The sequence below is a fragment of the Camellia sinensis genome, chromosome 5, assembly GCF_055761805.1.
Source record: "Camellia sinensis isolate YWXY chromosome 5, ASM5576180v1, whole genome shotgun sequence".
Lineage (NCBI taxonomy): Eukaryota > Viridiplantae > Streptophyta > Magnoliopsida > Ericales > Theaceae > Camellia > Camellia sinensis.
In genome coordinates, this window is record NC_138965.1 from 9,557,543 (window position 1) to 9,572,443 (window position 14,901).

Below are 14,901 nucleotides of genomic sequence, written 5' to 3' on the forward strand. Positions count from 1 at the left end.
TACAAGTGGTCCATAAGAGCAGTCCGTAAGTTACATGGAATGACATACAACTTTATATAATATTACAACTTGGATACAAATACAATAAAGTACAAAATACATTTTACATCTTGATCAAAAGGCTTCTTCAGCCGACATGTGTAAATTACAAGCATTATAAGCCGAGAAGCATGATTTTCAAGACTGCCGACGTGAATACAAGTTAGGCCGACATAACAAAAATCCAAAACAAGCTTGCGAGTCACACCTAGGCGTCACCGCCTTCCTGCTCATCACCTACATATATATAGAGAGGGTGAGCTTGGATACTCAGTGAATGGTATAAGAAATAAAGGGGTTTGCATGACTGGTATTCAAGATCTTTATCGAACAATACATAACATAATTAGTGCAAGTCAAAGGATGGACCAAGTCCATCTAGCAAATCTGTCAAGTTTCAAAGGATGCTTACTAACATCATTATAATACAAGTGATGACATCTCGGCAAACAAAACCCACGCGGTAAACCGTCAGTGGCAAACAAGACAAGACAAGGCAAGACAAGGGAGATATCTCAATTCAATGGTGTCGTTGCATTATAGTCCCCGGACACTAAGGACTTGTGCTACTAAGGCTTAGAGTCCCCTAGCACGTACGGACTTCCAAACTTTGTGCTACCAATGCTTATAGTCCCTTAGCACGTACGGACTTCCAAACTTTGTGCTACAAATGCTTATAGTCCCTTAGCACGTACGGACTTCCCAAGAATGTCATCAAAACAAGATAATACAAATATATTTTCCAACTAGGAATAACCATTCATGCTTACAAATACTTTTCAAAATGAAGCAAAACGAAACTTTCATCAAAGCATTATAACATAGCTTTATTAAAAATACCACTCACTTAGTTCTTCAACGTCGGCGTCAAGGCAAGTCCAAATCCTACAAACACATGGCAAAGTCAGTTGAATGCACTTTCAAACAAGTTTCACATGCATGCAGATGATCTCGGGAAAACATGCTGGGCAACTACCAGGTCTAGGCTGAGGTTCCACATCCCACAGCCGAGGTGTGGCCTCGATGGCCACATTCAAAGGAATGATGCCGGGAAAATCTAGGTTTCCCCTTTCTGAAGAACATGATGGACATGAAGAACAAGAACACGAGGGAGATGAATGCAAAGATCGTGATTTGCTATTACAAAGATCTGGGATTTCATGCTATGAGTTCAAAAACATGGACCTGGGTACCCATATCCAAGGATCTAGTGAGAACAAACACAAAAACATGAAACTTAGTGCAAACTTTCAGATCAAACAAGACCTTTCTTTCAAGAACACATGAACACCATTTTCTCTTTCTAAAACCAACTTTAAATCGATGCATGACATGCAAAACGGGTTCGATCATGCAATGCAGCTAGATGATCAATAAGAATGACAAGAGTAGATCAAGAATCTAACCTCAATACGCGAATCTAATGGTTTGAACTCTAGGAATCAAGCTCGAAGCCCACTCCCTCACTCTAAACGTCTTCTTTTTCTTCTAGAGCTTCTCTCTTTGCACAAATAAAGGCATACAGCAAAATGATACATTCTAGGTCTACTGGCTGACTTAACCCTCTACAGGCGCACGTGGCAGCGACTGGTTGGTGCTACACAGAAAGGTGGCTGAGTGACAAGACAAAACTATGACAAAGTGTGTTCAACAAGTAAGACGGCATAGGCACTCTGGCGAGTAATGATCTCGGCTAAGAACAAGACATCGGCAAGTAGGGAACAATGACCTCGGCTAGGAAGGACAACACTTGACTAAGCTGTGCCACACCTTGGCCTAGATGTGCCACACCTCAGTCTAGGTCATACCTTTCTGGGACAAGATCACTAGGTGCAAAGGTAACATATTGGCCTAGATGATTCACACCTCGGCCTTGGTGATGAACACCTCGGCCTAGATAATGACATCTCGGCCAATATGTCAGGGCGAAGGTGAAGGTCAAACAAAGTGGTTCCAAGGGAGTTCTAGACTAAAGACGCCCTCAGCTAAACTCACACCAAGCAGGGTATAAAACATGCTGAAACACTTAAACGAACAAGGACAAGACTTGAAACGCACGCTTACAAGACAGAATCACATGAATGCATATGAGTATGGTTAGGATAGTGTGAGGGTTATTACAGGTTGTCACATTTTTGTCCAGCACTGAGAGAACCGAGATAATGGAATTTTTAATCTCAAACATCGAAGTGTTTGCCTGGACGCCATACGACATGTCTGGCATAGACCCTAACTTCATCTGCCACCAACTTAATGTCTACTCAAAAGCCAGACCAATCATACAGCGCACTCGCAGATCGACACTCCATCACGCGGAGATAGTGGAGGAGGAAGTGGAAAACTTGCTGGAGGCAGGAGCCATCAGAAACGTGCACTATCCCAAGTGGATCTCCAATACTATAGTAGTGCCAAAGAAGAATGAAAAATAGTGTGTCTGCGTGGATTACAAAACAGTCAACAAGGCATGCCCAAAAGACAGTTTTCCCTTACCACAGATAGACCAACTAGTGGACCTAACGACAGGACATAGCCGACTTAGCTTTCTTGATGCGTATAGAGGTTATCATCAGATTGCTATGTTTGAGCCAGACCAGGAGGTCGCATCTTTTACGACGCCTAGAGGACTGTACTGTTACAAAGTCATGCCCTTTGGCCTAAAGAACGCAGGGGTAACTTTTCAATGGATGATCACCAAAATGTTTGAACCATTGTTAGGCAGAATGATGGAAGCTTACATATATGACATGGTGGTCAAAAGTAAGGATGAGAAGGACCACCGCAGGGACCTAGATGAAACGTTCCAAATCCTGAAGAAGAACAAGTTATGCCTTAACGCATCCAAGTGTGCATTCGGTGTAAGATCAGGAAAATTCCTAGGCTTCCTAGTAACCAACTGAGGTATAGAAGCTAACTCTTCTCAAATCAAAGCAATCCAGGAACTTGAGAGGCCTAACACAGTCAAAGAAGTACAACATCTTACTGGCCTAGCAGCCGCACTCAACTGATTCATAAGTCAATCATCAAACAGATGTCAACCATTCTTCCAAGCTTTGAAAGCCAAATTTGAGTGGGATGAAGAATGCAACCGTGCCCTAAAGAGCCTGAAAGAGTACATGACCTCTCCTCCATTATTAGTAACCCCAGTACCAGGAGAAGAGCTCTTCTTGTACTTGGCGGTTTCACAGCATACAGTCAGCGTAGTGTTGGTCAGAGCGGAAAGAATCCAACACTTGCCTATCTTTTATGTTAGCAAAACCTTACTGGACGCTGAAACAAGGTACCTATCATTGGAAAAGCTGGCCTTAGCTTTGATGATGGCCTCAAAGAAATTGGCGCATTATTTCCATGCCCACACCATAAACGTCCTAACAGCTTTCCTATTAAAGTCCTTGTTCGAAAGGGCGGACTTTTCTGGACGAATCTTGAAATGGGTAGTAGAGTTGGGATAGTTCGATATCAAGTTTCAACCCAGAACAACAATAAAAGCCCAAGTTTTGGCAGACTTTGTAGCTGAGTTCACACCAGGAAGTCATCACATCTGTCCAGTTGGCTTGACCGGTACAATCGAAATGGGGATGTAAAGTGTCGCAGGAACTACGCACCCCCCAAAACAAGGAGCCCAACTACATTCCAGGCCATACAAGATTGAAGACAGGATGGAATGGGCAAACCATGCCATTCCCAGCGAGGACTCGTCAACAAGTAAAAACTTAGAACAGTCAGATAGTGAAGAGCAAAGCCCAACGGCAGGTATGGACTCAGAAGAAAACGTCAGCAGTACACGTGACCCCAAGACATCATCCGACCCCTTTATTTGTTGGAAACTATTCGTCGGAGAGATGTAGAAGCTCTTCGTGGATGGAACATCCAATAGGCACGGCGCAGGACTTAGCATAGTTCTCATCTCACCAGACGGTCTAATAGTGGAACAAGCAGTCAATCTTGGCTTCAGCATCAAACAATGAGGCGGAGTATGAAGCACTTTTAGCAAGCCTAAGATCAGCACTTTTTATGAAGGCCACCGAGCTAATGGTTTACAGTGACTCCAGCTGGTAGTAAACCAGATTTCAGGCGACTACGAGGCGAAAGATGAGAGGATGGTTAAGTACCAAGAGTTAGTTAGAAAGGAGATTATGATGTTCGAAGTAGTGAGGATAGAGCAAATTGGCCGAGAAGAAAACATTAGAGCAGACGAACTAGCAAGTTTTGCCTCAATGACAGATACATCTATCCCACATCCATTACTGATCGACTTTTTACCCAGACCAAGCATTGAAGAACCCGAAGTAGTTGAGGTATGTTGTGCCGAACTAGGCCCTTCATGGATGGATCCCATTATAGCATTCTTAAAAGACGGCATCTTGCCTAAAGAAAAGAAAAAGGCCAACAAAATCAGAGCAAAATCACAATGATTTTGGCTCTCTCCATCATTGGCGTTATACAAAAAATCCTTCACAGGACCTTACTTGAAGTGTGTCCATCCTAGTAAGGTCGAGTCATTTTTGTTTGAGATACATGAAGGCGTATGCGAAAGCCACCAAGGGGGAAGATGATTGGCTTATAGAGCAATTTCACAAGGATATTGGTGGCCATACATGCAAACAGATTCTGAGAAGTATGTCAAGAGGTGTGAAAAATGTTAGAAGTTCGCACACCAGATACACCAACCCGCCAGAGAGCTTCTACCATTAACTAGCTCATAGCCCTTCGCAATGTGGGGTCTGGACATAGTAGGACCACTTCCAACAGCTCTCGACAACAGGAAGTTATTTCTCCCAGCAACAGACTACTTCACAAAATGGGTGGAGGCTGAAGCACTCGCATCAATAAAAGAGAAAGATGTAAAGAAGTTTGTCTAGCAGAATATTATAATCCGATTCGGCATATCCAAAGCACTGATATCTGACAATGACACTCAGTTCGATGGCAAAATCTTCAGAGGCTTTTGCGAGGAATACAAGATAGAATTCTGCAACTCTATACCAGTATACCTTCAAGCAAATGGCCAGGCAGAAGCTTCAAACAAAGTCGTCTTAGATGGCTTAAAGAAAAGGTTGGAAAAAACAAAAGGCAAGTGGGTTGATGACCACACATCGGCGGTCAACTGACGAAACGCCTTTTTCTTTGGCTTATGGCATGAAGGCAGTAATCCCACTGGAAGTAAGCCTCTCTACTATTAGAAGTGAAAATTTCGCCCCAGACTTGAATGAAGAAGCCATAACCTTGGAACTCAACCTTGCAGAGGAGAGAAGGGAAAGAGCTCTAGTTCACATTGCCTCATACCCGCAGGAGTTATCTAGAAAATATAACAAAACAGTTCATCCAAGGCAATTCAAGGTTGGAGATTGGATACTGCGCAAAGTAATGGGCAACACCTTGGTACCTAGAGACGGCAAGTTAGGACCTAACTGGGAAGGGCCACACAAAGTGGTTGGTTTAGTAAGAAAATGGGCATATCACTTGGAGGATGGAAACAACAAGGCTATTTCCAGGCCATAGAACACTACCAATCTCAAGTTATTTTACTTTTAGTTTTTCTATAGAGTATTTGTAATTTTCATTTTTTCAAATAAAACAAGTAGACTACTTTTTTAGCATAAATCTTTCTATAGTAATATCTGTTCTCAAACATTGCTAGCAAGGGGCAATCAAAAAGTTTGGCAGGAATAACCAAACAAGGTAGCTCTCTTCAGCCGAAACAAGGATCTAGGCTGAAGAATGTTGGCTGGAATAACCAACATTGAGCTCTCTTTAGCCGAGATCATGATCTGGGCTGAAGAGGTTGGCAAGAATAGCCAACATTTATCTCTCTTCAACAGAGATTAGGATCTGGACTGGAGAGGTTGGCAGGAATAACCAACATTTATCTCTCTTCAGCCGAGATCAGGATCTGGGTTGAAGAGTTTGGCATGAATAACCAACATTTATCTCTCTTCAGCAGAGATTAGAATCTGGGTTGAAGAAGTTGGCAGGAATAACTAACATTTATCTCTCTGCAGCCGAGATCAAGATCTAGGCTGAAGAGGTTGGTAGGAATAACCAACATTTATCTCTCTTCAGCCGAGATCAGGATCTCGGCTGAAGAGTTTGGCAGGAATAACCAACATTTATCTCTCTTCAGTCGAGATCAGGATCTAGGTTGAAGAAGTTGGCAAGAATAACCAACATTTAGCTCTCTTCGGTCGAGATAAGGATCTGGGCTGAAGAGGTTGGCAGAAATAACCAACATTTACGTCTCTACAGCCGAGATAAGGATCTAGGTTAGAGAAGGCTGGTATGACGAACAAACAGATTAAAAAACTACTAAACCAAGTTAGCTATCTCGGCCAAAAAAGATCAAGGCATGCCAATTAAAATTGAGCAACAAACACAAGCAGGATATGAACCGAGCAAAAAGAATGGAAAAGTAGTAGATTTCATTCAAGGGTGGAACTACATTACAAGAGGTGGGGCTTCAGCCCAGCTACAAATTCTTTCAAGAAGTTGACATTAAAAGAAGAAAATACAAGATCAGGCAAACAGATCATCCAGATCTGCATCCAGGTCAACCCGAGCTTCACACTTAGTAGCTCGGTTCCAGCAGGAAGGTCGGTCACAACCATATTTTCAACCGTAATGGGCACCGGTGGCTCCACCCGAGTTGACTGGGCAGTTTGGAGACTGTGATCATTGGTTACAGTGGGGGCGTTGTTGGGCTCTGGGGATGCCTCCTCTTCCTCCCTTACTTGGAGAAATTTTTGTTGTATAGCATTGGCGCAGTTCGCCATATAACTCGGAATGAAGTGAGGAGGAGGGTTCTGAAAGACCTCAGTTTCTTCACCGTAACCGAGCTTTGTTGTAGCCACCTTCCATCCGCATTTGAAGAATATGTCCTTTGCAGCTTCATATTGCAAGATGTAGGTAGTGTCCCCTTCTTTATAGCTGCGATCCTCAACATCGTCCGCGCTCTTTTGTAGCTCGGCGATCTCAGCATCTTTTTTCCTTTCAAGCTTGGCCAGCTCGCTCAAGTAATGGTCTTTTAGCGCGGCCAAAGCTTTTTGCTTGTCCGCTTCTACCACATTGACCAGCTCGGTAAGTCTGGCAATATCAGATTCTAGCTCGATCGTTTTTTGCTTCGCTTCATTCAACTTGGCCGTTTTAGCGTTGGCATCTGCTACAGCCAGCCGCGCTGTCTTGTGTAACTCCAGCACGCGTTTATGAGCGATGTGGTTCTTCTACATGGCCTACAGGAGAGGTAACAATTATGAATAAAAACCGAGCAAACAGATGATGTAAAATGAAAGACAGTTAAAAGGAGCACTTACTAGCACTATTGACTTCGTCGCCGAATGGATGGCCTTGAGCTCGGTCAAATGATTATGATGCTCCATGTCAGAGGGCAAGCACACGCTCTTAGCCAGGTTAAAAGCAAGCGTATGGTCTTTGTCTGCCACCACTGAGTCTGTGTTCTTTATGGCTCGGTTCTTGTATATTATTTTTGGAGCCCACTCTGAAGAGTTAGCCCGGTCAGAACGCACAGGTTCTGGGCTCAGTGGCGTGGTTTGAGGGAGTACGGTGTTGTCTTCATTAACGAGGTGTTGTGGCTCTGTTGAGGATGTGCGAGCACGCTTGCTCGGCTGGGATGACAAAGCTCGGGCTATGGGAAGGGCCACCACTGCCTCGTTTGTTTGACCAGCTTGTGGTACCTCGCTTTGAACTTGGCTGGCTTGTGTTGTTTCAGTAATCAGTTCTCGGATAGCTCGGCGTTTGGCCATCTATTGTTCTTCGGTTAGGGAAATGAGATTGATTTGGGGTAGAGTTGGATCTGGTTCTGGTGGTGGCTCGAGAAAGAAGTCGGTTACCTTAGTTTTCCTCATTCCGCTGTATGTGTATGTTGGCTCAAAGTTCAGAAGCTCGGTCCAGCCCCAGTGATAGTATCGAAGTGCGGCGCGAAGGGCGTCCTGATTGGCGTACTGGTACCATGATTTTAGATGGTTCAGGTCAGCATAAAAGAAAAGCAACGGTTAGCATGGCGAAAAGTTATAAATGAAATGAGGAAACAGACAACTTAGCCGAGGTATTCATACCAGCAGTCCTTTTGTTCTAGTTAATATTATAGCCCAGTATTTGGGCTGCCTGGTCTTCAAAATTGCCAGAAACCCATAAGAAATCATCGTCATTCAAGTCTTTATCCGATTTGTCTTTTATTATTTTCTCTCGGCCTCTACGTATTCTTAAATAATACACCCAATCGTCATCATTTTGATCGAGCGAATATTGGTGGAAAAGCTCGGCCAATCCGAAGTTGAGGCCAAGCCGACGGTTTAGCTCGGCGATGCCATTTATTATTCTGTAAGAATTGGTGCTTAGTTGGGTTGGGCATAATCTAGTCTGCCTAAGGAACTTGCATATTAGTGGTTGAACGGGGAATTGGAGACCGACTTCAATGATGGATATTACAGTAAATGGAACAAATCCCGGCTTGCCCCAGGGTGTGATATCAAGTTCGGCTAATGAAAGATGGACGTCGTCAGGAATATTATAGTCTTTACGGAATTCGGCAATGGCCCCTGGTGAGTTTACTAAGAACTGGTATTTACCTATTCGGCTTAAATAGTTTATAAATTATCACAGTAGTCTAGCTCGGTGTCGAGACGACGCTGAATGTCTCGATTGAGCGTTAGTGTGAAGGTGTGCCTGGCCAAACCTAGTCAAGTCTGCAAAGTGGAAAATAAAGTGTTAAGCCCAGATTGCTGGATCGGGCCAAGTAAGAAGGCAAGATAAATACAACCCTAGTTTGGCTACGAGGGATGCAGTCCGTTTTTAGTTTGGTTGAAGCAAGAGTCTTTAGATCGGCTAATAAGCACGAAGGTTCTTAGACCGGTTGTAGCATAAGGTGTGCAAGTTTTAGTTCGGTTATTGAGTAAAGGTTCCTAGATCGGTTGTGTGCACACCCACTACAAACAGGTTCCTAGTTCGATCGTGGTGTTATTTTGGATCAAAAAGATTTTATAACGGATTGATTGTGATATCCAGATGAAGTGTGATTAAAAGGCTGGGTATGTGGTTTTTGGAGATTTGTGTTAAAATTACAAGAGTGAGTTTCAAAAAACATGTGTATATATTGCTATACTATACGTGCTCACGAAATGAACAGAAAAAGAAAAAGGTTGAGCCACTTACCACTTCAGATTGAAGAGATGAAGATTGGGGCAGTGAGAAATGCAGGCTAGAACGAGAGTCTTGCAGATGCTATGAAAATTCAAGAGGTAATGAAAAGGAGATGAACAGTGGAGTGTTTTAGTTCGAAATATGGGGTCTTTGGTATAAAACACATAAAATGGGCGGGACTGTTCAAAATACGCGAAGTATAAAGACGGCTGTGACAACTGTACTTGACCAATAGGAGTCAGCCACGTATCCAAGGGAATAGAAAACGGTTCAAACGTACGGAGCAATCGAGAAGACGTTTATGAACCGGACTAATCGGTAGCTCGGTAGAGAATGAGCTCGATTGGCTTGAATGCTTTTAGCTCAGCTGGAAAATAATAATCCCAAATCATGCGCTGCAGATGGAATTAAGGGGCAATTGAGAGGGAGATTTTGTAAACTAGGGCCGAGCTGAGTCCGGGTTTAGTAATTGGCCGAGCTATGGGCCGAAGTGATTGGGCCTTACTGCTATTAGTTCTGTTAGAGGTGACCGTAGTTAGCTCGGTCTGAGCAGTCCCAATCGAGATATAGGTGGGCGAGGACCGAGCTAAGCATTGCCCATGTAAGCGCCGAACTGAGTATGTCGGGTGGCGTAAGTCAGCTCGGTCGTACTAGTATTCTATCATGGTGAAGTTGTCTCCCTTAATTAAGCAGTGAGAAAGGTGTAGAGGGAGCATTACCTTTCTGACTCCTAACAGGACTCTGCTAAGGAAAGTACAGTCATACTAGGATTGTGCAAACTATCTCACTTGGTTGGTAGTGAGTAGGGTCTGTGATACCTAAGAAGACTCTTACAAGGAGAGTTGGAATCCTACTAGGATGGTGCCAAGCAGAATCTATCAAAAGCTCGTAGCAGGACCTATGTACAGGTATCACAATTTTGACTCTCAAATATACAGAGCTTTTGTCTATTGTTTATTTGCTAACTTAGGCATCAGAGGGGTTTTCGGCACACACCCGCCGTCTATCTCATATTTGTGTTTTCAGGAAGTAAAGCGATGACGTTTGGAGGAGCGCAAACTTGATCAACAGGATCATACGAGAAGAATTATTTCGTACTCATACAATAGCTAAAACAACTCTCATCTCTACCACATCACTACTCCCACCACCTCTTCAGATATGATATGATAAGACAAATAAGGAAGAAGGAGAAAAGTTTAGTAGTGATAAACTTATCAGTATTTACTAGATCATTTTAATCAATAATTCTCTCTTACTTTGAAACACGCTTGTTCATTTATTCATTTACAAGAACAAATTTACATATTTACACACAAGAGAAAGTGAAGAAAGGAAGAGAAAAAAATATCAGTGTTAAATTTATCACAGATAAATATCAATAGTGATAAATTTATTACTGATAAATAACTAAACTATTTAATCAGAGTACTCTTTTATACACTCTCACACTCGTACTTACATACATAAAATTTCACTTACATATTCATTCACAAACACATTAAGAATGATAAATTTATCACTGTAAATTTATCTAGATTTTACAATCAATAGATTTGGTTTAACTAAATCTTTACCAACAAATTCATGGAGATCTATCGTATAGTATAGAGACATGGAGACCTATTACATAGTATAGAGAGAGAGAGAGAGAGAGAGAGAGATTCGGCGACCATGCACTGGCTTCATCTTGACGGTGAAGATGGCTACAGTATTGGATCGACATTATAAATGGCCAGATCTAAACAATGACGATGTAGATTGGTGACGATGGAGGTAGTTGGTGAATGGTAGTAGTGGATTGGTAATGGTGGCGTGTAAATCGAAGGTTATATAGTATAGATCGACGATGGTGAAATGTAGATTGGTGACGATAGAGATCAAAAATGGTAAAAATCGTTGGTGAGCGATAGGGGAGATCGGACAACAAGGTAGTGGTAGCAATGGCTGGTAGATGATGGCAACAGTGGTGTTGTGTAGTTGGCAACAATGGTATGAGTGATTGCAGTGGTGAGCGGCAGTAGATGGTGATGGTGGTGATGTATGGTGGTGGTGTGAAGTTTCAAAAATGGTAGAAAGATGTGTGTGTATGTGTGTGTAAGAGAGAGAGAGAGTTTTGTGCGATATTTAATGACAGCATTAAATGTATTTAAGGACTTAATGGTGCATATGAAAATTCTCCAGGATTTAATGGGTAATAAGTTGATAAAGTAGGATTGGCTGATAATATCTCCTTTTATATGCTTACAAATTTTAAGGGATTTGAAGCAATACTCTATACCATTCATATTGGCCCAATAAGTTAATTTAATTTGAGAGACCAATCACCCATTTAAAGTCAAGATAAAAATCCATATAAATTGACCCTAATAAGTTATTTGCAATTAGGAAGTTTCAAATTTTAGATATTGGAAAGATCACATCCCCAAGTCTCAAATTTTTACCACCATGCCAACTTCTTGTGTCACTTGTCCTTTTGTCTCTAAAAAATCAATACAAAATAGCTACACTATTTTAACTAATAAAAAAACTAAATGAAGTACTACATGAATTTGCCCTCAAACCATAATATATTTTTCGAAAATAATTCATTCACACAATTTCCCTTCCCTAAACCCTCCAAATGATGAGACAAACAAAATTTGAAAAGTTAATCCACACTCTCAATGAGTGAGTCTATCCCTTGCTAGGGGATTATGTTTCATTCTGTACTGCCCACCAATATTCCTTCAAAATCCTGCTTATATATGTTTTGTCTAATCACCTCATTCGTAAGATTTTGAAAGAAAAAAATTGTGTGGATATAAGCCTATTGTAATTGAATAAAATTGTATGTACCAATCAATGTATATATTGGTGTATTAACAGATAATGTGATATTATTTGTATGGTTTTAGATATTTGTAACTTGTGTAATAAATGTGGTCACTAGTTGGTACAGTGTGTACATTAATTGGCTCAAGCAACACTATCGATTATAATTTGGTGGTGCTACATGTACTAATTAGTATACTAACTAGTGTATTAACACTAGTTATGATATTATTATTGACCCCACTCGTTAATTACATTACAAATCTCAAAAACTTTTAAATTATGTCACATCATCAATTAATACACTACTTTAATATACTAATTGATATATATAAAATTATTCATTATAATTCCATACAATCAACCCATGTCACGAGCAACATTAATGCAGCCCATTAAATTAAGCCGGGCATGTCCCACGAAAGTTTAGAGATTCAATTAATGCGTGGAGTTTGATCGTCATCCGGATTGTGGGTCGGGTCACCACGGATTAAAAGGTAGCATGCGAATCAACACAGAGACATAACTAAGGGTTGTTTGGGTATCTAAATAAGTATATTTTTTGTCTTTTTGAACTAAAAAATTGAAGAAAAAAAAATAGATATTTGCATTAATTTTTTATTTTTTTACAAAAAAATGTGTAATAAAAAATTATATAAATAAAGTGTATAGTGGAAGAAAGTGGAGTGCTTGTACGGCTGCCTTGCTTAGTTTTACATAGAAAATAATTGTCTCCTTTGGGGCAAAGTGTTTGGACAATGATGGTTGGTCTGTGGGGGCTATTATAGGTCTCATTTTAATAATCTGAATGATTCAATATGTACAACTCGTCGAGTATTATATGTCTGTAAAAAATTATGTTGATCGGATATCGATAGCTATATGATTGGATTAGTTTTTTTCAACAGCTAACTATCACACCATCCATTATGTTTATACAAAACTAATTTGACCATATAAGTAATGATATCCGATCAACGTGACTTTTTACAAGCATATATTATTTGACGAGTTCTACATATTGACGGTTCAGATTATCAAAACGGAACCCTTAATGGGCCCCCAAGGGCCTAACATTACCATAAAACTTTTGTGACTTAACCTATGTATTTTTTTTTTTTTGGGCTCAAAAAGTGTATAATGGCCTACAAGTTTCACTAGTACGGCTGACAGTATCTAAGTGCACTTTTGTATTATAGAAACTAGCATATCACTCGTGCTATGTACGGATTGTGTTTATAATTATTTATTTATGTGAATTGCGATTATTAAATGTCTTTTTTTTAAATGTCTTTTTTTTTTATATTATATTAAAGTTTAATATTTTGATAATAATCATATGTGTTAGACTTTTCAAGAAATTAAATGTCTTTTTTTTTATTATATTAGTTTAATATTTTGATAATAGTCATATGTGTTGGACTTTTCAAGAAATTTTTTTTATGCTTGTTCTTAATGCATTAAAGTGTTATTATGAGGGATAATAATCATATGTGTTGGGACTTTTTAAGGAATTCATATGTGTTGGATTTCAAAGAATTTTTTTTTATGCTTGGTTTTAATGCATTAAAGTGTTATTATGAGAGTAAGACTTGGGGGTTAGGAGAAGTTAATAAATACTAAGATTTTTTTTTTTTAAATCAAAAAATCAAGAAATTTAGATTGGGAGATTAGAGCTCCCATAAGGCTTGAGGTTAAAAATCTCATTTTACTTAATATATAGTATAGATATATAAAATATATTTTTCATATTTTTTATTTATAAATAGTAATATTTTTTTTTATTTTTTACATAATTTTTTAATTTTTTAAATTATTTTAAAGTTGACAAACCAGCCCAAAACAGTATCTTTGTTTGGGATTGTTACTTCTTTAATAGCATTGGAATCAGTATCATCAACTCCCAAGAGTCCCAATCCAACACACACATAGTAATTAATTGATTAGGATTTATTAATAATCATTAATCATTATCTTAATCCGCGTGCTACGTCGTTACCCTATTATGGTTGTGCTCTCAATGGTCATTTTCCCCATGCACCACTAAACGTCACGTTCCCCTTATATCTACGACGTCGCACGTACTAGCTTGGTATTTTAAAAAAAATATTAACCAATCTTTTTTCACTCTAATTTTAATTTTATTTATTTACTTTAAAAAATAAATAACATTTAACATGTTAATTTTAATAGTTAAATTACAACAGATGTCATGTTCTTTCCATAAACTCTAACCTTACCTTAGCACTTACGTGCACAAACTCATTTTTTGTCAAAAAAATAAAAAACATGCGAATATTTTTTTAAATATTAACTTTTTATAGACATAATTGTTTTTAACCAATAAATTATTATTTTAAGCTAAATTGACTTATTTTGTTTACAAACATAATTAATGGTGTTTGATTACAATTTTAAATTATATTTTTTAAAAATTTTGTATATATTAAACAAAAAGAAAAAATAATTATTTTTAAAATTATAAAACTTTTTGTTTTAATACTTGTTTGAAACTATTAAACACTAATGATAAAAGAACGAAATCTCTTTATCTTTGTTCAACTTATAAGCTAAAAAAAATTATCCACTAGTTTTAGTTGTACTTTTATGCTATAATTTATTTGATTTTCTTTAAAATTTGTTTAAAAAAAAAAATAGTGATTTTTTTAATATTTAAATAACGTTAAGTGATATAAAGAGTGCTTTAGAAAGATCGACAATGGCAATTTAATTTGTTTGGTGTTTTTTTTTTTTTCTAGTGAGCTAAAAATTGATAATGATTGATTCGAGCTTAAAAGATACGGTGGTATTACATGCATCAATTAGTGTATTAACAAGTGTTATAATATTATGATTGACCCCATATATTATATAAATTACGAATATCCAAAACCTCTA